Raw genomic sequence first — 23,681 nt, 5'->3', positions numbered from 1 at the left:
TGGAGGATTACAGAGAGTGAGAAAGAGTGAGACTGAGAGTGGACCCGGGAGGATAACAGAGAGTGAGAAAGAGCGAGACTGAGAGTGGAGCCGGGAGTATAACAGAGAGTGAGAATTAGTGAGACTGAGAGCGGAGTCGGGAGAATAACAGAGAGTGAGAAAGAGCGAGACAGAGTGGAGCTGGGAGAATAACAGAGAGTGAGAAAGAGCGAGACTGTGAGTGGAGCCGGGAGTATAACTGAGAGTGAGAAAGAGTGAGACTGAGAGCGGAGCCACGAGCATAATAGAGAGTGAGAAAGAGTGAGACTGAGAATGGAGCAGGAAGGATAACAGTGAGTGAGAAAGAGTGAGACTGAGAGCGCAGCCGGGGGTATAACAGATAGTGAGAAAGAGTGAGACTGAGAGTGGGGCCGGGAGGATAACAGAGAGTGAGAAAGAAGGAGACTGAGAGTGGGGCCGGGAGGATAACAGAGAGTGAGAAAGAGCGAGGCTGAGAGTCGAGTCTGGAGGATTACAGAGAGTGAGAAAGAGTGAGACTGAGAGTCGATCCGGGAGGATAACAGAGAGCGAGAAAGAAGGAGACTGAGAGTGGACCCGGGAGGATAACAGAGAGTGAGAAAGAGCGAGACTGAGAGTGGAGCCGGGAGTATAACAGAGAGTGAGAATTAGTGAGACTGAGAGCGGAGTCGGGAGAATAACAGAGAGTGAGAAAGAGCGAGACAGAGTGGAGCTGGGAGAATAACAGAGAGTGAGAAAGAGCGAGACAGAGTGGAGCCGGGAGGATAACAGAGAGTGAGAAAGAGTGAGACTGAGAGCGGAGCCGGGAGTATAACAGAGAGTGAGAAACAGCGAGACTGTGAGCGGAGCCGGGAGGGTAACAGAGAGTGAGAAAGAGTGAGACTCTGAATGGAGCCGGGAGGATAACAGAGAGCGAGAAAGAGTGAGACTGAGAGTGGATCCGGGTGGAAAATAGAGAGTGAGAAAGAGTGAGACTGAGAGCCGAGCCGGGGTGATAACAGAGAGTAAGATAGAGTGAGACTGCGAATGGAGCCGGGAGTATAACAGAGAGTGAGAAAGAGTGAGTCTGAGAGCGGAGCCGGGAGGATAATAGAGAGTGAGAAAGAGAGAGACTGAGAGCGGAGAGGGGTGATAACAGAGAGTGAGAAAGAGTGAGACTGAGAGCGGAGCAGAGAGGATAATAGAGAGTGAGAAAGAATGAGACTGAGATTGGAGCTGGGAGGATAACAGAGAGTGAGAAAGAGTGAGACTGAGAGCGGAGCAGGGGTGATAACAGAGAGTGAGAAAGAGTGAGACTGAGAGCGGAGCAGGGAGGATTACAGAGAGTGAGAAAGAGAGAGACTGAGAGCGGAGCAGGGGTGATAACAGAGAGTGAGAAAGAGAGAGACTGAGAGCGGAGCAGGGGTGATAACAGAGAGTGAGAAAGAGTGAGACTGAGAGCGGAGCAGGGAGGATAATAGAGAGTGAGAAAGAGTGAGACTGAGAGCGGAGCAGGTGTGATAACAGAGAGTGAGAAAGAGTGAGACTGAGAGCGGAGCAGGGAGGATTACAGAGAGTGATAAAGAGTGAGACTCTGAATGGAGCCGGGAGGATAACAGAGAGCGAGAAAGAGTGACACTGAGAGCGGAGCCGGGAGGATAATAGAGAGTGAGAAAGAGTGAGACTGAGAGTGGAGCTGGGAGGTTAACAGAGAGTGAGAATTAGTGAGACTGAGAGTGGAGCTGGGAGTATAAAAGAGAGTGAGAAAGAGTGAGACTGAGAGCGGAGCCGGGAGGATAATAGAGAGTGAGAAAGAGTGAGACTGAGAGCGGAGCCGGGAGTATAACAGAGAGTGAGAAAGAGTGAGACTGAGAGTGGCGCCGGGAGGATAATAGAGAGTGAGAAAGAATGAGACTGAGAGTGGAGCTGGGAGTATAAAAGAGAGTGAGAAAGAGTGAGACTGAGAGCGGAGCCGGGAGTATAACAGAGAGTGAGAAAGAGTGAGACTGAGAGCGGAGCCGGGAGGATAATAGAGAGTGAGAAAGAGTGAGACTGAGAGTGGAGCTGGGAGGTTAACAGAGAGTGAGAATTAGTGAGACTGAGAGTGGAGCTGGGAGAATAAAAGAGAGTGAGAAAGAGTGAGACTGAGAGCGGAGCCGGGGTGATAACAGAGAGTGAGAAAGAGTGTCACTGAGAGCGGAGCCGGGGTGATAACAGCGAGTGAGAAAGAGAGAGACTGAGAGCGGAGTCGGGGTGATAACAGAGAGTGAGAAAGAGTGAGACTGAGAGCGGAGCCGGGAGTATAACAGAGAGTGAGAAAGAGTGAGATTGAGAGCTGAGCTGGGAGTATAACAGAGAGTGAGAAAGAGCGAGACTGAGAGCGGAGCCGGCAGGATAATAGAGAGTGAGAATGAGTGAGACTGAGAGCGGAGCCGGGGTGATAACTGAGAGTGAGAAAGAGCGAGGCTGAGAGTCGAGTCTGGAGGATTACAGAGAGTGAGAAAGAGTGAGACTGAGAGCGGAGCCACGAGCAAAATAGAGAGTGAGAAAGAGTGAGACTGAGAATGGAGCAGGGAGGATAACAGTGAGTGAGAAAGAGTGAGACTGAGAACGCAGCCGGGGGTATAACAGATAGTGAGAAAGAGTGAGACTGAGAGTGGGGCCGGGAGGATAACAGAGAGTGAGAAAGAGCGAGGCTGAGAGTCGAGTCTGGAGGATTACAGAGAGTGAGAAAGAGTGAGACTGAGAGTGGACCCGGGAGGATAACAGAGAGTGAGAAAGAGCGAGACTGAGAGTGGAGCTGGGAGTATAACAGAGAGTGAGAATTAGTGAGACTGAGAGCGGAGTCGGGAGAATAACAGAGAGTGAGAAAGAGCGAGACAGAGTGGAGCTGGGAGAATAACAGAGAGTGAGAAAGAGCGAGACTGTGAGTGGAGCCGGGAGTATAACTGAGAGTGAGAAAGAGTGAGACTGAGAGCGGAGCCACGAGCATAATAGAGAGTGAGAAAGAGTGAGACTGAGAATGGAGCAGGAAGGATAACAGTGAGTGAGAAACAGCGAGACTGAGAGCGGAGCCGGGAGGGTAACAGAGAGTGAGAAAGAGCGAGAGTGAGAGTGGGGCCGGGAGGATAACAGAGAATGAGAAAGAGTGAGACTGAGAGCGGAGCCGGGAGGATAATAGAGAGTGAGAAAGAGAGAGAATGAGAGCGGAGCAGGGGTGATAACAGAGAGTGTGAAAGAGGAAGACTGAGAATGGAGCCGGGAGGATAACTGAGAGTGAGAAAGAGTGAGACTGAGAGCGGAGCCGGGAGCATAATAGAGAGTGAGAAAGAGTGAGACTGAGAATGGAGCAGGGAGGATAACAGAGAGTGAGAAAGAGTGAGACTGAGAGTGGGGCCGGGAGGATAACAGAGAGTGAGAAAAGCGAGGCTGAGAGTCGAGTCTGGAGGATTACAGAGAGTGAGAACGAGTGAGACTGAGAGTTGATCCATGAGGATAACAGAGAGTGAGAAAGAAGGAGACTGAGAGTGGACCCGGGAGGAAAACAGAGAGTGAGAAAGAGTGAGACTGAGAGCGGATCCGGATGGATAATAGAGAGTGAGAAAGTGCAAGGCTGAGAGCGGAGCCGGGAGGGTAAAAGAGTGAGAAAGAGTGAGACTGAGAGCGGAGCCGAGAGGATAACAGAGAGTGAGAAAGAGGAAGACTGAGAATGGAGCCGGGAGGCTAACTGAGAGTGAGAAAGAGTGAGACTGAGAGCGGAGCCACGAGCATAATAGAGAGTGAGAAAGAGTGAGACTGAGAATGGAGCAGGGAGGATAACAGTGAGTGAGAAAGAGTGAGACTGAGAACGCAGCCGGGGGTATAACAGATAGTGAGAAAGAGTGAGACTGAGAGTGGGGCCGGGAGGATATCAGAGAGTGAGAAAGAGCGAGGCTGAGAGTCGAGTCTGGAGGATTACAGAGAGTGAGAAAGAGTGAGACTGAGAGTGGACCCGGGAGGATAACAGAGAGTGAGAAAGAGCGAGACTGAGAGTGGAGCCGGGAGTATAACAGAGAGTGAGAATTAGTGAGACTGAGAGCGGAGTCGGGAGAATAACAGAGAGTGAGAAAGAGCGAGACAGAGTGGAGCTGGGAGAATAACAGAGAGTGAGAAAGAGCGAGACTGTGAGTGGAGCCGGGAGTATAACTGAGAGTGAGAAAGAGTGAGGCTGAGAGCGGAGCCACGAGCATAATAGAGAGTGAGAAAGAGTGAGACTGAGAATGGAGCAGGAAGGATAACAGTGAGTGAGAAAGAGTGAGACTGAGAGCGCAGCCGGGGGTATAACAGATAGTGAGAAAGAGTGAGACTGAGAGTGGGGCCGGGAGGATAACAGAGAGTGAGAAAGAAGGAGACTGAGAGTGGACCCGAGAGGATAACAAAGAGTGAGAAAGAGTGAGACTGAGAGTGGAGCCGGGCGTATAACAGAGAGTATGAAAGAGTGAGACTGAGAGCGGAGCCGGGAGTATAACAGAGAGTGACAAAGAGTGAGACTGAGAGTGGAGCCGGGAGGATAACAGAGAGTGAGAAAGAGCGAGACAGAGTGGAGCCGGAAGTGTAACAGAGAGTGAGAAAGAGTGAGACTGAGAGTGGAGCCGGGAGGATAACAGAGAGTGAGAAAGAGCAAGACTGAGAGTGGAGCCGGGAGTATAACAGAGAGTGAGACTTAGTGAGACTGAGAGCGGAGCCGGGTGAATAACAGAGAGTGAGAAAGAGTGAGACTCTGAATGGAGCCGGGAGGATAACAGAGAGCGAGAAAGAGTGAGACTGAGAGTGGATCCGGGTGGAAAATAGAGAGTGAGAAAGAGTGAGACTGAGAGCCGAGCCGGGGTGATAACAGAGAGTAAGATAGAGTGAGACTGCGAATGGAGCCGGGAGTATAACAGAGAGTGAGAAAGAGTGAGTCTGAGAGCGGAGCCGGGAGGATAATAGAGAGTGAGAAAGAGAGAGACTGAGAGCGGAGCAGGGGTGATAACAGAGAGTGAGAAAGAGTGAGACTGAGAGCGGAGCAGAGAGGATAATAGAGAGTGAGAAAGAATGAGACTGAGATTGGAGCTGGGAGGATAACAGAGAGTGAGAAAGAGTGAGACTGAGAGCGGAGCAGGGGTGATAACAGAGAGTGAGAAAGAGTGAGACTGAGAGCGGAGCAGGGAGGATTACAGAGAGTGAGAAAGAGAGAGACTGAGAGCGGAGCAGGGGTGATAACAGAGAGTGAGAAAGAGAGAGACTGAGAGCGGAGCAGGGGTGATAACAGAGAGTGAGAAAGAGTGAGACTGAGAGCGGAGCAGGGAGGATAATAGAGAGTGAGAAAGAGAGAGACTGAGAGCGGAGCAGGGGTGATAACAGAGAGTGAGAAAGAGTGAGACTGAGAGCGGAGCAGGGAGGATTACAGAGAGTGAGAAAGAGAGAGACTGAGAGCGGAGCAGGGGTGATAACAGAGAGTGAGAAAGAGTGAGACTGAGAGCGGAGCAGGGAGGATAATAGAGAGTGAGAAAGAGTGAGACTGAGAGCCGAGCAGGGGTGATAACAGAGAGTGAGAAAGAGTGAGACTGAGAGCGGAGCAGGGAGGATTACAGAGAGTGAGAAAGAGAGAGACTGAGAGCGGAGCAGGGGTGATAACAGAGAGTGAGAAAGAGTGAGACTGAGAGCGGAGCCGGGAGGATAATAGAGAGTGAGAAAGAGTGAGACTGAGAGTGGAGCTGGGAGGTTAACAGAGAGTGAGAATTAGTGAGACTGAGAGTGGAGCTGGGAGTATAAAAGAGAGTGAGAAAGAGTGAGACTGAGAGCGGAGCCGGGAGGATAATAGAGAGTGAGAAAGAGTGAGACTGAGAGCGGAGCCGGGAGTATAACAGAGAGTGAGAAAGAGTGAGACTGAGAGTGGCGCCGGGAGGATAATAGAGAGTGAGAAAGAATGAGACTGAGAGTGGAGCTGGGAGTATAAAAGAGAGTGAGAAAGAGTGAGACTGAGAGCGGAGCCGGGAGTATAACAGAGAGTGAGAAAGAGTGAGACTGAGAGCGGAGCCGGGAGGATAATAGAGAGTGAGAAAGAGTGAGACTGAGAGTGGAGCTGGGAGGTTAACAGAGAGTGAGAATTAGTGAGACTGAGAGTGGAGCTGGGAGTATAAAAGAGAGTGAGAAAGAGTGAGACTGAGAGCGGAGCCGGGGTGATAACAGAGAGTGAGAAAGAGTGTCACTGAGCGCGGAGCCGGGGTGATAACAGCGAGTGAGAAAGAGAGAGACTGAGAGCGGAGTCGGGGTGATAACAGAGAGTGAGAAAGAGTGAGACTGAGAGCGGAGCCGGGAGTATAACAGAGAGTGAGAAAGAGTGAGATTGAGAGCTGAGCTGGGAGTATAACAGAGAGTGAGAAAGAGCGAGACTGAGAGCGGAGCCGGCAGGATAATAGAGAGTGAGAATGAGTGAGACTGAGAGCGGAGCCGGGGTGATAACTGAGAGTGAGAAAGAGTGAGACTGAGAGCGGGGCCGGGAGGATAATAGAGAGTGAGAAAGAGTGAGACTCTGAATGGAGCCGGGAGGATAACAGAGAGCGAGAAAGAGCGAGGCTGAGACTCAAGTCGGGAGGATTACAGAGAGTGAGAAAGAGTGAGACTGAGAGCGGATCCGGGTGGATAATAGAGAGTGAGAAAGTGCGAGGCTGAGAGCGGTGCCGGGAGGATAACAGAGAGTGAGAATGATTGAGACTGAGAGCGGAGCCGGGAGGATAATAGAGAGTGAGATAGAGTGAGACTGCGAATGGAGCCGGGAGTATAACATAGAGTGAGAAACAGCGAGACTGAGAGCGGAGCCGGGAGGGTAACAGAGAGTGAGAAAGAGTGAGACTGAGAATGGAGAAGGGAGGATAACAGCGAGTGAGAAAGAGTGAGACTGAGAGCGCAGCCGGGGTATAACAGATAGTGAGAAAGAGTGAGACTGAAAGTGGGGCCGGGAGGATAACAGAGAGTGAGAAAGAGCGAGGCTGAGAGTCGAGCCTGGAGGATTACAGAGAGTGAGAAAGAGTGTGACTGAGAGTTGATCCGTGAGGATAACAGAGAGCGAGAAAGAAGGAGACTGAGAGTGGACCCGGGAGGATAACAGAGAGTGAGAAAGAGTGAGACTGAGAGCGGATCCGGATGGATAATACAGAGTGAGAAAGTGCAAGGCTGAGAGCGGAGCCGGGAGGGTAAAAGAGTGAGAAAGAGTGAGACTGAGAGCGGAGCCGGGAGGATGACAGAGAGTGACAAAGAGTGAGACTGAGAGTGGAGCCGGGAGTATAAAAGCGAGTGAGATAGTGTGAGACTGAGAGCAGAGCCGGGAGGATAATAGAGAGTGAGAAAGAGAGAGACTGAGAGCGGAGCAGGGGTGATAACAGAGAGTGAGAAAGAGGAAGACTGAGAATGGAGCCGGGAGGATATCTGAGAGTGAGAAAGAGTGAGACTGAGAGCGGAGCCACGAGCATAATAGAGAGTGAGAAAGAGTGAGACTGAGAATGGAGTAGGGAGGATAACAGTGAGTGAGAAAGAGTGAGACTGAGAGCGCAGCCGGGGGTATAACAGATAGTGAGAAAGAGTGAGACTGAGAGTGGGGCCGGATGTATAACAGAGAGTGAGAAAGAGCGAGGCTGAGAGTCGAGTCTGGAGGATTACATTTAGTGAGAAAGAGTGAGACTGAGAGTCGATCCGGGAGGATAACAGAGAGCGAGAAAGAAGGAGACTGAGAGTGGACCCGGGAGGATAACAGAGAGTGAGATACTGTGAGACTGAGAGCGGAGCCGGGAGGATAATAGAGAGTGAGAAAGAGAGAGACTGAGAGCGGAGCAGGGGTGATAACAGAGAGTGAGAAAGAGGAAGACTGAGAATGGAGCCGGGAGGATAACAGAGAGTGAGAAAGAGCGAGGCTGAGAGTCAAGTCTGGAGGATTACAGAGAGTGAGAAAGAGTGAGACTGAGAGTCGATCCGGGAGGATAACAGAGAGCGAGAAAGAAGGTGACTGAGAGTGGACCCGGGAGGATAACAGAGAGTGAGAAAGAGCGAGACTGAGAGTGGAGCCGGGAGAATAACAGAGAGTGAGAAAGAGTGAGACTCTGAATGGAGCCGGGAGGATAACAGAGAGTGAGAAAGAGCGAGGCTGAGACTCAAGTCGGGAGGATTACAGAGAGTGAGAAAGAGTGAGACTGAGAGCCGATCCGGGTGGATAATAGAGAGTGAGAAAGTGCGAGGCTGAGAGCGGAGCCGGGAGGATAACAGAGAGTGAGAAGGATTGAGACTGAGAGCGGAGCTGGGAGGATAATAGAGAGTGAGAAAGAGTGAGACTGAGAGCGGAGCCGGGGTGATAACAGAGAGTGAGATAGAGTGAGACTACGAATGGAGCCGGGAGTATAACAGAGAGTGAGAAACAGCGAGACTGAGAGCGGAGCCGGGAGGGTAACAGAGAGTGAGAAAGAGCGAGAGTGAGAGTGGGGCCGGGAGGATAACATAGAATGAGAAAGTGTGAGACTGAGAGCGGAGCTGGGACCATAATAGAGAGTGAGAAAGAGAGAAACTGAGAGCGGATCCGGATGGATAATAGAGAGTGAGAAAGTGCAAGGCTGAGAGCGGAGCCGGGAGGGTAAAAGAGTGAGAAAGAGTGAGACTGAGAGCGGAGCCGGGAGGATGACAGAGAGTGACAAAGAGTGAGACTGAGAGTGGAGCCGGGAGTATAAAAGAGAGTGAGATAGTGTGAGATTGAGAGCGGAGCCGGGAGGATAATAGAGAGTGAGAAAGAGAGAGACTGAGAGCGGAGCAGGGGTGATAACAGAGAGTGAGAAAGAGGAAGACTGAGAATGGAGCCGGGAGGATAACAGAGAGTGAGAAAGAGCGAGGCTGAGTGTCAAGTCTGGAGGATTACAGAGAGTGAGAAAGAGTGAGACTGAGAGTCGATCCGGGAGGATAACAGAGAGCAAGAAAGAAGGAGACTGAGAGTGGACCCGGGAGGATAACAGAGAGTGAGAAAGAGTGAGACTGAGAGTGGAGCCGGGAGTATAACAGAGAGTGAGAATTAGTGAGACTGAGAGCGGAGCCGGGAGAATAACAGAGAGTGAGAAAGAGCGAGACAGAGTGGAGCCGGGAGGATAACAGAGAGTGAGAAGGAGCGAGACTGAAAGTCGAGGCGGGAGTATAACTGAGGGTGAGATAGAGTGAAACTGAGAGTCGAGCCGGGAGTATAACAGAGGGTGAGAAAGAGTGAGACTGAGAGTTGAGCCGGGAGGATAACAGAGAGTGAGAATTAGTGAGACTGAGAGCGGAGCCGGGGTGATAACAGAGAGTGAGAAAGAGTGACACTGAGAGCGGAGCCGGGAGGATAATAGAGAGTGAGAAAGAGTGAGACTGAGAGTGGAGCCGGGAGGATAATAGAGAGTGAGAAAGAGATAGACTGAGAGCGGAGCCGGGGTGATAACAGAGAGTGAGAAAGAGTGAGACTGAAAACAGAGCCGGGAGTATAACAGAGAGTGAGAAAGAGTGAGACTGAGAGCGGAGCCGGGAGGATAACAGAGAGTGAGAAAGAGTGAGACTGAGAGTGGAGCCGGGAGGATAACAGTGAGTGAGAAAGAGTGAGACTGAGAGCGGAGCCGGGAGGATAATAGAGAGTGAGACTGCGAATGGAGCCGGGAGTATAACAGAGGCTGAGAAACAGCGAGACTGAGAGCGGAGCCGGGAGGGTAACAGAGAGTGAGAAAGAGCGAGAGTGAGAGTGGAGCCGGGAGGATGTCAGGGAGTGAGAAAGAGTGAGACTGAGAGCGGAGCCGCGAGGATAATAGAGAGTGAGAAAGAGAGAGACTGAGAGCGGAGCAGGGGTGATAACAGAGATTGAGAAAGAGTGAGACTGAGAGTGGGGCCGGGAGGATAACAGAGAGTGAGAAAGTGTGAGACTGAGAGCGGAGCCGGGAGGATAATAGAGAGTGAGAAAGAGTCAGACTGAGTGTGGAGCCGGGAGGATAACAGAGAGTGAGAAAGAGTGAGACTGAGAGTGGAGCCGGCAGGATAATATAGAGTGAGAATGAGTGAGACTGAGAGCGAAGCCGGGGTGATAACTGAGAGTGAGAAAGAGTGAGACTGAGAGCGGAGCCGGGAGGATAATAGAGAGTGAGAAAGAGTGAGACTGAGAATGGAGCCGGGAGGACAACAGAGAGCGAGAAAGAGCGAGGCTGAGACTCAAGTTGGGAGGATTACAGAGAGTGAGAAAGAGTGAAACAGAGAGCGGATCCGGGTGGATAATAGAGAGTGAGAAAGTGCGAGGCTGAGAGCGGAGCCGAGAGGGTAAAAGAGTGAGAAAGAGTGAGACTGAGAGCGGAGCCGGCAGGATGACAGAGAGCGAGAAAGAGTGAGACTGAGAGTGGAGCCGGGAGTATAATAGAGAGTGAGAAAGAGAGAGACTGAGAGCGGAGCAGGGGAGTATAACAGAGTGTGAGAAAGAGGAAGACTGAGAGCGGAGCCGGGAGCATAATAGAGAGTGAGAAAGAGTGAGACTCAGAATGGAGCAGGGAGGATAACAGAGAGTGAGAAAGAGTGAGACTGAGCGCGGAGCCGGGGTTATAACAGAGAGTGAGAAAGAAGGAGACTGATAGTGGACCCGGGAGGATAACAGAGAGTGAGAAAGAGTGAGACGGAGAGCGGATCCGGGTGGATAATAGAGAGTGAGAAAGAGTGAGACAGAGAGTGGAGCTGGGAGGGTAAAAGAGTGAGAAAGAGTGAGACTGAGAGCGGAGCAGGGAGGATGACAGAGAGTGACAAAGAGTGAGACTGAGAGTGGAGCCAGGAGTATAACAAAGAGTGAGAAAGAGTGAGACTGAGAGCGGAGCCGGCAGGATAATATAGAGTGAGAAAGAGTGAGACTGAGAGCGGAGCCGGGGTGATAACAGAGAGTGAGAAAGTTTGAGACTGAGTGCGGAGCCGGGAGGATAATAGAGAGTGAGAAAGAGTGAGACTGAGTGGAGCCGGGAGGATAACAGAGAGTGAGAAAGAGTGAGACTGAGAGTGGAGCTGGGAGTATAAAAGAGAGTGAGAAAGAGTGAGACTAAGAGCGGAGCCGGCAGGATAATATAGAGTGAGAAAGAGTGAGACTGAGAGCGGAGCCGGGGTGATAACTGAGAGTGAGAAAGAGTGAGACTGAGAGCGGAGCCGGGAGGATAATAGAGAGTGAGAAAGAGTGAGACTGAGAATGGAGCCGGGAGGATAACAGAGAGCGAGAAAGAGCGAGGCTGAGACTCAAGTTGGGAGGATTACAGAGAGTGAGAAAGAGTGAGTCTGAGAGCGGATCCGGGTGGATAACAGAGAGTGAGAAAGTGCGAGGCTGAGATCGGAGCCGGGAGGGTAAAAGAGTGAGAAAAAGTGAGACTGAGAGCGGAGTCAGCAGGATGACAGAGAGTGACAAAGAGTGAGACTGAGAGTGGAGCTGGGGGTATAACAGAGAGTAAGAAAGAGCGAGACTGAGAGCGGAGCCAGGAGGATAATAGAGAGTGAAAAAGAGTGAGACTGAGAGCGGAGCCGGGGTGATAACAGAGAGTGAGAGAGTGAGATTGAGAGCGGAGCCGGGAGGATAATAGAGAGTGAGAAAGAGTGAGACTGAGTGGAGCCGGGAGGATAATAGAGAGTGAGAAAGAGCGAGAATGAGAGCGGAGCCGGGAGAATAACAGAGAATGAGGAAGAGTGAGACTGAGAGCGGAGCCGGGAGAATAACAGAGAGTGAGAAAGAGTGCGACTGAAAGCGGAGCCGGGAGTATAACAGAGAGTGAGAAAGAGTGAGACTGAGAGTGGAGCTGGGAGTATAACAGAGAGTGAGAAAGAGGGACGCTGAGAGTGGAGCTGGGAGTCTCACAGAGAGTGAGAAAGAGTGAGACTGAGAGCGGAGCAGGGAGTATAACAGAGAGTGAGAAAGAGTGAGACTGAGAGCGGAGACGGGAGGATAATAGAGAGAGAGAAAGAGCGAGGCTGAGAGCGGAGCCGGGGTGATAACAGAGAGTGAGAAAGAGTGAGACTGAGAGCGGAGCCGGGTGGATAATAGAGAGTGAGAAAGAGCGAGACTGAAAGTGGAGCCGGGAGGATAACAGAGTGAGAAAGAGTGAGACTGAGAGCGGAGCAGGGAGGATGACAGAGAGTGACAAAGAGTGAGACTGAGAGTGGAGCCGGGAGTATAACAAAGAGTGAGAAAGTGTGAGACTGAGAGCGGAGCCGGGAGGATAATAGAGAGTGAGAAAGAGTGAGACTGAGTGGAGCCGGGAGGATAACAGAGAGTGAGAAAGAGTGAGACTGAGAGTGGAGCTGGGAGTATAAAAGAGAGTGAGAAAGAGTGAGACTGAGAGCGGAGCCGGCAGGATAATATAGAGTGAGAAAGAGTGAGACTGAGAGCGGAGCCGGGGTGATAACTGAGAGTGAGAAAGAGTGAGACTGAGAGCGGAGCCGGGAGGATAATAGAGAGTGAGAAAGAGTGAGACTGAGAATGGAGCCGGGAGGATAACAGAGAGCGAGAAAGAGCGAGGCTGATACTCAAGTTGGGAGGATTACAGAGAGTGAGAAAGAGTGAGTCTGAGAGCGGATCCGGGTGGATAACAGAGAGTGAGAAAGTGCGAGGCTGAGATCGGAGCCGGGAGGGTAAAAGAGTGAGAAAAAGTGAGACTGAGAGCGGAGTCAGCAGGATGACAGAGAGTGACAAAGAGTGAGACTGAGAGTGGAGCTGGGGGTATAACAGAGAGTAAGAAAGAGCGAGACTGAGAGCGGAGCCAGGAGGATAATAGAGAGTGAAAAAGAGTGAGACTGAGAGCGGAGCCGGGGTGATAACAGAGAGTGAGAGAGTGAGATTGAGAGCGGAGCCGGGAGGATAATAGAGAGTGAGAAAGAGTGAGACTGAGTGGAGCCGGGAGGATAATAGAGAGTGAGAAAGAGCGAGAATGAGAGCGGAGCCGGGAGAATAACAGAGAATGAGGAAGAGTGAGACTGAGAGCGGAGCCGGGAGAATAACAGAGAGTGAGAAAGAGTGCGACTGAAAGCGGAGCCGGGAGTATAACAGAGAGTGAGAAAGAGTGAGACTGAGAGTGGAGCTGGGAGTATAACAGAGAGTGAGAAAGAGGGACGCTGAGAGTGGAGCTGGGAGTCTCACAGAGAGTGAGAAAGAGTGAGACTGAGAGCGGAGCAGGGAGTATAACAGAGAGTGAGAAAGAGTGAGACTGAGAGCGGAGACGGGAGGATAATAGAGAGAGAGAAAGAGCGAGGCTGAGAGCGGAGCCGGGGTGATAACAGAGAGTGAGAAAGAGTGAGACTGAGAGCGGAGCCGGGTGGATAATAGAGAGTGAGAAAGAGCGAGACTGAAAGTGGAGCCGGGAGGATAACAGAGTGAGAAAGAGTGAGACTGAGAGCGGAGCAGGGAGGATGACAGAGAGTGACAAAGAGTGAGACTGAGAGTGGAGCCGGGAGTATAACAAAGAGTGAGAAAGTGTGAGACTGAGAGCGGAGCCGGGAGGATAATAGAGAGTGAGAAAGAGTGAGACTGAGTGGAGCCGGGAGGATAACAGAGAGTGAGAAAGAGTGAGACTGAGAGTGGAGCTGGGAGTATAAAAGAGAGTGAGAAAGAGTGAGACTGAGAGCGGAGCCGGCAGGATAATATAGAGTGAGAAAGAGTGAGACTGAGAGCGGAGCCGGGGTGATAACTGAGAGTGAGAAAGAGTGAGACTGAGAGCGGAGCCGGGAGGATAATAGAGAGTGAGAAAGAGTGAGACTGAGAATGGAGCCGGGAGGATAACAGAGAGCGAGAAAGAGCGAGGCTGAGACTCAAGTTGGGAGGATTACAGAGAGTGAGAAAGAGTGAGTCTGAGAGCGGATCCGGGTGGATAACAGAGAGTGAGAAAGTGCGAGGCTGAGATCGGAGCCGGGAGGGTAAAAAAGAGTGAGAGAAAGTGAGACTGAGAGCGGAGTCAGCAGGATGACAGAGAGTGACAAAGAGTGAGACTGAGAGTGGAGCTGGGGGAATAACAGAGAGTAAGAAAGAGCGCACTGAGAGCGGAGCCAGGAGGATAATAGAGAGTGAGAAAGAGTGAGACTGAGAGCGGAGCCGGGGTGATAACAGAGAGTGAGAGAGTGAGATTGAGAGCGGAGCCGGGTGGATAATAGAGAGTGAGAAAGAGTGAGACTGAGTGGAGCCGAGAGGATAATAGAGAGTGAGAAAGAGCGAGAATGAGAGCGGAGCCGGGAGAATAACAGAGAATGAGGAAGAGTGAGTCTGAGAGCGGAGCCGGGAGAATAACAGAGAGTGAGAAAGAGTGCGACTGAAAGCGGAGCCGGGAGTATAACAGAGAGTGAGAAAGAGTGAGACTGAGAGTGGAGCTGGGAGTATAACAGAGAGTGAGAAAGAGGGACGCTGAGAGTGGAGCTGGGAGTCTCACAGAGAGTGAGAAAGAGTGAGACTGAGAGCGGAGCAGGGAGTGTAACAGAGAGTGAGAAAGAGTGAGACTGAGAGCGGAGACGGGAGGATAATAGAGAGAGAGGAAGAGCGAGGCTGAGAGCGGAGCCGGGGTGATAACAGAGAGTGAGAAAGAGTGAGACAGTAAACGGAGCCGGGAGGATAACAGAGAGTGAGAAAGAGTGAGACTGAGAGTGGAGCCGGGAGGATAACAGAGAGTGAGAAAGAGTGAGACTGAGAGCGGAGCCGGGGTGGTAACTGTGAGCGAGAAAGAGCGAGGCTGAGACTCAAGTCGGGAGGATTACAGAGAGTGAGAAAGAGTGAAACTGAGAGCGGATCCGGGTGGATAATAGAGAGCGACATAGTGCGAGGCTGAGAGCGGAGCCGGGAGGGTAAATGAGTGAGAAAGAGTGAGACTGTGAGTGGAGCCGGCAGGATGACAGAGAGTGAGAAAGAGTGAGACTGAGAGTGGAGCCGGGAGTATAACAGAGAGTGAGCAAGTGTGACACTGAGAGCGGAGCCGGGAGAATAACAGAAACTGAGGAAGAGCGAGACTGAGAGCGGAGCCGGGAGGATAATAGAGAGTGAGATAGAGTGAGACTGAGAGCGGAGCCAGGTTGATAACAGAGAGTGAGAAAGAGTGAGACTGAGAGCGGAGCCGGGAGGATAATAGAGAGTGAGAAAGAGTGAGACTGAGAGCGGAGCCGGGAGGATTAGAGAGAGTGAGAAAGAGTGAGACTGAGAGCCGAGCCTGGAGGATAACAGAGAGTGAGAAAGAGTGAGACTGAGAGCGGAGCAGGGGTGATAACAGAGAGTGAGATAGAGTGAGACTGCGAATGGAGCCGGGAGTATAACAGAGAGTGAGAAACAGCGAGACTGAGAGCGGAGCCGGGAGGGTAACAGAGAGTGAGAAAGAGCGAGAGTGAGAATGGAGCCGGGAGGATAACTGAGAGTGAGAAAGAGTGAGACTGAGAGCGCAGCCGGGAGCATAATAGAGAGTGAGAAAGAGTGAGACTGAGAATGGAGCAGGGAGGATAACAGAGAGTGAGAAAGAGTGAGACTGAGAGCGGAGCCGGTGTTGTAACAGAGAGTGAGAAAGAAGGAGACTGATAGTGGACCCGGGAGGATCACAGAGAGTGAGAAAAAGTGAGACTGAGAGCGGATCCGTGTGGATAATAGAGAGTGAGAAAGTGCGAGGCTGAGAGCGGAGCCGGGAGGGTAAAAGAGTGAGAAAGAGTGAGACTGTGAGCGGAGCAGGGAGGATGACAGAGAGTGAGAAAGAGTGAGACTGAGAGCGGAGCCGGAGTGATAACTGAGAGTGAGAAAGAGTGAGACTGAGAGCGGAGCCGGGAGGATAATAGAGAGTGAGAAAGAGTGAGACTGAGAATGGAGCCGGGAGGATAACAGAGAGCGCGAAAGAGCGAGGCTGTGAGTCAAGTCGGGAGGATTACAGAGAGTGAGAAAGAGTGAGTCTGAGAGCGGATCTGGGTGGATAACAGAGAGTGAGAAAGTGCGAGGCTGAGATCGGAGCCGGGAGGGTAAAAGAGTGAGAAAAAGTGAGACTGAGAGCGGAGTCAGCAGGATGACAGAGAGTGACAAAGAGTGAGACTGAGAGTGGAGCTGGGGGTATAACAGAGAGTAAGAAAGAGCGAGACTGAGAGCGGAGCCAGGAGGATAATAGAGAGTGAGAAAGAGTGAGACTGAGAGCGGAGCCGGGGTGATAACAGAGAGTGAGAGAGTGAGATTGAGAGCGGAGCCGGGAGGATAATAGAGAGTGAGAAAGAGTGAGACTGAGTGGAGCCGGGAGGATAATAGAGAGTGAGAAAGAGGGAGAATGAGAGCGGAGCCGGATGAATAACAGAGAATGAGGAAGAGTGAGACTGAGAGCGGAGCCGGGAGAATAACAGAGAGTGAGAAAGAGTGCGACTGAATGCGGAGCCGGGAGTATAACAGAGAGTGAGAAAGAGTGAGACTGAGAGTGGAGCTGGGAGTATAACAGAGAGTGAGAAAGAGGGACGCTGAGAGTGGAGCTGGGAGTCTCACAGAGAGTGAGAAAGAGTGAGAATGAGAGCGGAGCCGGGAGGATAATAGAGAGAGAGAAAGAGCGAGGCTGAGAGCGGAGCCGGGGTGATAACAGAGAGTGAGAAAGAGTGAGACAGTAAACGGAGCCGGGAGGATAACAGAGAGTGAGAAAGAGTGAGACTGAGAGTGGAGCCGGGAGGATAACAGAGAGTGAGAAAGAGTGAGACTGAGAGTGGAGCCGGGAGGCTAACAGAGAGTGAGAAAGAGTGAAACTGAGAGCGGATCCGGGTGGATAATAGAGAGCGAGATAGTGCGAGGCTGAGAGCGGAGCCGGGAGGGTAAATGAGTGAGAAAGAGTGAGACTGTGAGTGGAGCCGGGAGGATGACAGAGAGTGACATAGAGTGAGACTGAGAGTGGAGCCGGGAGGATAACAGAGAGTGAGAAAGAGTGAGACTGAGAACGGAGCCTGGAGGATAACAGAGAGTGAGGAAGAGCGAGACTGAGAGCGGAGCCGGGAGGATAATAGAGAGTGAGATAGAGTGAGACTGAGAGCGGAGCCAGGTTGATAACAGAGAGTGAGAAAGAGTGAGACTGAGAGCGGAGCCGGGAGGATAATAGAGAGTGAGAAAGAGTGAGACTGAGAGCGGAGCCGGGAGGATAACAGAGAGTGAGAAAGAGTGAGACTGAGAACGGAGCCGGGAGGATAATAGAGAGTGAGAAAGAGAGAGACTGAGAGCGGAGCAGGGGTGATAACAGAGAGTGAGAAAGAGGAAGACTGAGAATGGAGCCGGGAGGATATCTGAGAGTGAGAAAGAGTGAGACTGAGAGCGGAGCCACGAGCATAATAGAGAGTGAGAAAGAGTGAGACTGAGAATGGAGTAGGGAGGATAACAGTGAGTGAGAAAGAGTGAGACTGAGAGCGCAGCCGGGGGTATAACAGATAGTGAGAAAGAGTGAGACTGAGAGTGGGGCCGGATGTATAACAGAGAGTGAGAAAGAGCGAGGCTGAGAGTCGAGTCTGGAGGATTACATTTAGTGAGAAAGAGTGAGACTGAGAGTCGATCCGGGAGGATAACAGAGAGCGAGAAAGAAGGAGACTGAGAGTGGACCCGGGAGGATAACAGAGAGTGAGATACTGTGAGACTGAGAGCGGAGCCGGGAGGATAATAGAGAGTGAGAAAGAGAGAGACTGAGAGCGGAGCAGGGGAGTTAACAGAGAGTGAGAAAGAGGAAGACTGAGAATGGAGCCGGGAGGATAACAGAGAGTGAGAAAGAGCGAGGCTGAGAGTCAAGTCTGGAGGATTACAGAGAGTGAGAAAGAGTGAGACTGAGAGTCGATCCGGGAGGATAACAGAGAGCGAGAAAGAAGGTGACTGAGAGTGGACCCGGGAGGATAACAGAGAGTGAGAAAGAGCGAGACTGAGAGTGGAGCCGGGAGAATAACAGAGAGTGAGAAAGAGTGAGACTCTGAATGGAGCCGGGAGGATAACAGAGAGTGAGAAAGAGCGAGGCTGAGACTCAAGTCGGGAGGATTACAGAGAGTGAGAAAGAGTGAGACTGAGAGCGGATCCGGGTGGATAATAGAGAGTGAGAAAGTGCGAAGCTGAGAGCGGAGCCGGGAGGATAACAGAGAGTGAGAAGGATTGAGACTGAGAGCGGAGCTGGGAGGATAATAGAGAGTGAGAAAGAGTGAGACTGAGAGCGGAGCCGGGGTGATAACAGAGAGTGAGATAGAGTGAGACTACGAATGGAGCCGGGAGTATAACAGAGAGTGAGAAACAGCGAGACTGAGAGCGGAGCCGGGAGGGTAACAGGGAGTGAGAAAGAGCGAGAGTGAGAGTGGGGCCGGGAGGATAACATAGAATGAGAAAGTGTGAGACTGAGAGCGGAGCTGGGACCATAATAGAGAGTGAGAAAGAGAGAAACTGAGAGCGGATCCGGATGGATAATAGAGAGTGAGAAAGTGCAAGGCTGAGAGCGGAGCCGGGAGGGTAAAAGAGTGAGAAAGAGTGAGACTGAGAGCGGAGCCGGGAGGATGACAGAGAGTGACAAAGAGTGAGACTGAGAGTGGAGCCGGGAGTATAAAAGAGAGTGAGATAGTGTGAGATTGAGAGCGGAGCCGGGAGGATAATAGAGAGTGAGAAAGAGAGAGACTGAGAGCGGAGCAGGGGTGATAACAGAGAGTGAGAAAGAGGAAGACTGAGAATGGAGCCGGGAGGATAACAGAGAGTGAGAAAGAGCGAGGCTGAGTGTCAAGTCTGGAGGATTACAGAGAGTGAGAAAGAGTGAGACTGAGAGTCGATCCGGGAGGATAACAGAGAGCGAGAAAGAAGGAGACTGAGAGTGGACCCGGGAGGATAACAGAGAGTGAGAAAGAGTGAGACTGAGAGTGGAGCCGGGAGTATAACAGAGAGTGAGAATTAGTGAGACTGAGAGCGGAGCCGGGAGAATAACAGAGAGTGAGAAAGAGCGAGACAGAGTGGAGCCGGGAGGATAACAGAGAGTGAGAAGGAGCGAGACTGAAAGTCGAGGCGGGAGTATAACAGAGGGTGAGATAGAGTGAAACTGAGAGTCGAGCCGGGAGTATAACAGAGGGTGAGAAAGAGTGAGACTGAGAGTTGAGCCGGGAGGATAACAGAGAGTGAGAATTAGTGAGACTGAGAGCGGAGCCGGGGTGATAACAGAGAGTGAGAAAGAGTGACACTGAGAGCGGAGCCGGGAGGATAATAGAGAGTGAGAAAGAGTGAGACTGAGAGTGGAGCCGGGAGGATAATAGAGAGTGAGAAAGAGATAGACTGAGAGCGGAGCCGGGGTGATAACAGAGAGTGAGAAAGAGTGAGACTGAAAACAGAGCCGGGAGTATAACAGAGAGTGAGAAAGAGTGAGACTGAGAGCGGAGCCGGGAGGATAACAGAGAGTGAGAAAGAGTGAGACTGAGAGTGGAGCCGGGAGGATAACAGTGAGTGAGAAAGAGTGAGACTGAGAGCGGAGCCGGGAGGATAATAGAGAGTGAGACTGCGAATGGAGCCGGGAGTATAACAGAGGCTGAGAAACAGCGAGACTGAGAGCGGAGCCGGGAGGGTAACAGAGAGTGAGAAAGAGCGAGAGTGAGAGTGGAGCCGGGAGGATGTCAGGGAGTGAGAAAGAGTGAGACTGAGAGCGGAGCCGGGAGGATAATAGAGAGTGAGAAAGAGAGAGACTGAGAGCGGAGCAGGGGTGATAACAGAGATTGAGAAAGAGTGAGACTGAGAGCGCAGCCGGGAGTCTAACATATAGTGAGAAAGAGTGAGACTGAGAGTGGGGCCGGGAGGATAACAGAGAGTGAGAAAGTGTGAGACTGAGAGCGGAGCCGGGAGGATAATAGAGAGTGAGAAAGAGTCAGACTGAGTGTGGAGCCGGGAGGATAACAGAGAGTGAGAAAGAGTGAGACTGAGAGTGGAGCCGGCAGGATAATATAGAGTGAGAATGAGTGAGACTGAGAGCGAAGCCGGGGTGATAACTGAGAGTGAGAAAGAGTGAGACTGAGAGCGGAGCCGGGAGGATAATAGAGAGTGAGAAAGAGTGAGACTGAGAATGGAGCCGGGAGGATAACAGAGAGCGAGAAAGAGCGAGACTGAGAGTGGAGCCGGGAGGACAACAGAGAGCGAGAAAGAGCGAGGCTGAGACTCAAGTTGGGAGGATTACAGAGAGTGAGAAAGAGTGAAACTGAGAGCGGATCCGGGTGGATAATAGAGAGTGAGAAAGTGCGAGGCTGAGAGCGGAGCCGAGAGGGTAAAAGAGTGAGAAAGAGTGAGACTGAGAGCGGAGCCGGCAGGATGACAGAGAGCGAGAAAGAGTGAGACTGAGAGTGGAGCCGGGAGTATAATAGAGAGTGAGAAAGAGAGAGACTGAGAGCGGAGCAGGGGAGTATAACAGAGTGTGAGAAAGAGGAAGACTGAGAGCGGAGCCGGGAGCATAATAGAGAGTGAGAAAGAGTGAGACTCAGAATGGAGCAGGGAGGATAACAGAGAGTGAGAAAGAGTGAGACTGAGCGCGGAGCCGGGGTTATAACAGAGAGTGAGAAAGAAGGAGACTGATAGTGGACCCGGGAGGATAACAGAGAGTGAGAAAGAGTGAGACGGAGAGCGGATCCGGGTGGATAATAGAGAGTGAGAAAGAGTGAGACAGAGAGTGGAGCTGGGAGGGTAAAAGAGTGAGAAAGAGTGAGACTGAGAGCGGAGCAGGGAGGATGACAGAGAGTGACAAAGAGTGAGACTGAGAGTGGAGCCAGGAGTATAACAAAGAGTGAGAAAGAGTGAGACTGAGAGTGGAGCTGGGAGTATAAAAGAGAGTGAGAAAGAGTGAGACTGAGAGCGGAGCCGGCAGGATAATATAGAGTGAGAAAGAGTGAGACTGAGAGCGGAGCCGGGGTGATAACAGAGAGTGAGAAAGTTTGAGACTGAGTGCGGAGCCGGGAGGATAATAGAGAGTGAGAAAGAGTGAGACTGAGTGGAGCCGGGAGGATAACAGAGAGTGAGAAAGAGTGAGACTGAGAGTGGAGCTGGGAGTATAAAAGAGAGTGAGAAAGAGTGAGACTAAGAGCGGAGCCGGCAGGATAATATAGAGTGAGAAAGAGTGAGACTGAGAGCGGAGCCGGGGTGATAACTGAGAGTGAGAAAGAGTGAGACTGAGAATGGAGCCGGGAGGATAACAGAGAGCGAGAAAGAGCGAGGCTGAGACTCAAGTTGGGAGGATTACAGAGAGTGAGAAAGAGTGAGTCTGAGAGCGGATCCGGGTGGATAACAGAGAGTGAGAAAGTGCGAGGCTGAGATCGGAGCCGGGAGGGTAAAAGAGTGAAAAAAAGTGAGACTGAGAGCGGAGTCAGCAGGATGACAGAGAGTGACAAAGAGTGAGACTGAGAGTGGAGCTGGGGGTATAACAGAGAGTAAGAAAGAGCGAGACTGAGAGCGGAGCCAGGAGGATAATAGAGAGTGAAAAAGAGTGAGACTGAGAGCGGAGCCGGGGTGATAACAGAGAGTGAGAGAGTGAGATTGAGAGCGGAGCCGGGAGGATAATAGAGAGTGAGAAAGAGTGAGACTGAGTGGAGCCGGGAGGATAATAGAGAGTGAGAAAGAGCGAGAATGAGAGCGGAGCCGGGAGAATAACAGAGAATGAGGAAGAGTGAGACTGAGAGCGGAGCCGGGAGAATAACAGAGAGTGAGAAAGAGTGCGACTGAAAGCGGAGCCGGGAGTATAACAGAGAGTGAGAAAGAGTGAGACTGAGAGTGGAGCTGGGAGTATAACAGAGAGTGAGAAAGAGGGACGCTGAGAGTGGAGCTGGGAGTCTCACAGAGAGTGAGAAAGAGTGAGACTGAGAGCGGAGCAGGGAGTATAACAGAGAGTGAGAAAGAGTGAGACTGAGAGCGGAGACGGGAGGATAATAGAGAGAGAGAAAGAGCGAGGCTGAGAGCGGAGCCGGGGTGATAACAGAGAGTGAGAAAGAGTGGGACTGAGAGCGGAGCCGGGTGGATAATAGAGAGTGAGAAAGAGCGAGACTGAAAGTGGAGCCGGGAGGATAACAGAGTGAGAAAGAGTGAGACTGAGAGCGGAGCAGGGAGGATGACAGAGAGTGACAAAGAGTGAGACTGAGAGTGGAGCCGGGAGTATAACAAAGAGTGAGAAAGTGTGAGACTGAGAGCGGAGCCGGGAGGATAATAGAGAGTGAGAAAGAGTGAGACTGAGTGGAGCCGGGAGGATAACAGAGAGTGAGAAAGAGTGAGACTGAGAGTGGAGCTGGGAGTATAAAAGAGAGTGAGAAAGAGTGAGACTGAGAGCGGAGCCGGCAGGATAATATAGAGTGAGAAAGAGTGAGACTGAGAGCGGAGCCGGGGTGATAACTGAGAGTGAGAAAGAGTGAGACTGAGAGCGGAGCCGGGAGGATAATAGAGAGTGAGAAAGAGTGAGACTGAGAATGGAGCCGGGAGGATAACAGAGAGCGAGAAAGAGCGAGGCTGAGACTCAAGTTGGGAGGATTACAGAGAGTGAGAAAGAGTGAGTCTGAGAGCGGATCCGGGTGGATAACAGAGAGTGAGAAAGTGCGAGGCTGAGATCGGAGCCGGGAGGGTAAAAAAGAGTGAGAAAAAGTGAGACTGAGAGCGGAGTCAGCAGGATGACAGAGAGTGACAAAGAGTGAGACTGAGAGTGGAGCTGGGGGAATAACAGAGAGTAAGAAAGAGCGCACTGAGAGCGGAGCCAGGAGGATAATAGAGAGTGAGAAAGAGTGAGACTGAGAGCGGAGCCGGGGTGATAACAGAGAGTGAGAGAGTGAGATTGAGAGCGGAGCCGGGAGGATAATAGAGAGTGAGAAAGAGTGAGACTGAGTGGAGCCGGGAGGATAATAGAGAGTGAGAAAGAGCGAGAATGAGAGCGGAGCCGGGAGAATAACAGAGAATGAGGAAGAGTGAGTCTGAGAGCGGAGCCGGGAGAATAACAGAGAGTGAGAAAGAGTGCGACTGAAAGCGGAGCCGGGATTATAACAGAGAGTGAGAAAGAGTGAGACTGAGAGTGGAGCTGGGAGTATAACAGAGAGTGAGAAAGAGGGACGCTGAGAGTGGAGCTGGGAGTCTCACAGAGAGTGAGAAAGAGTGAGACTGAGAGCGGAGCAGGGAGTGTAACAGAGAGTGAGAAAGAGTGAGACTGAGAGCGGAGACGGGAGGATAATAGAGAGAGAGGAAGAGCGAGGCTGAGAGCGGAGCCGGGGTGATAACAGAGAGTGAGAAAGAGTGAGACAGTAAACGGAGCCGGGAGGATAACAGAGAGTGAGAAAGAGTGAGACTGAGAGTGGAGCCGGGAGGATAACAGAGAGTGAGAAAGAGTGAGACTGAGAGCGGAGCCGGGGTGGTAACTGTGAGCGAGAAAGAGCGAGGCTGAGACTCAAGTCGGGAGGATTACAGAGAGTGAGAAAGAGTGAAACTGAGAGCGGATCCGGGTGGATAATAGAGAGCGACATAGTGCGAGGCTGAGAGCGGAGCCGGGAGGGTAAATGAGTGAGAAAGAGTGAGACTGTGAGTGGAGCCGGCAGGATGACAGAGAGTGAGAAAGAGTGAGACTGAGAGTGGAGCCGGGAGTATAACAGAGAGTGAGCAAGTGTGACACTGAGAGCGGAGCCGGGAGAATAACAGAAACTGAGGAAGAGCGAGACTGAGAGCGGAGCCGGGAGGATAA

Source organism: Scyliorhinus torazame, chromosome 6 (genome assembly GCF_047496885.1).
Source record: "Scyliorhinus torazame isolate Kashiwa2021f chromosome 6, sScyTor2.1, whole genome shotgun sequence".
Classification (NCBI taxonomy): domain Eukaryota; kingdom Metazoa; phylum Chordata; class Chondrichthyes; order Carcharhiniformes; family Scyliorhinidae; genus Scyliorhinus; species Scyliorhinus torazame.
The sequence above is the reverse complement of the archived record's forward strand: the minus strand, read 5'-3'. Positions refer to the sequence as shown.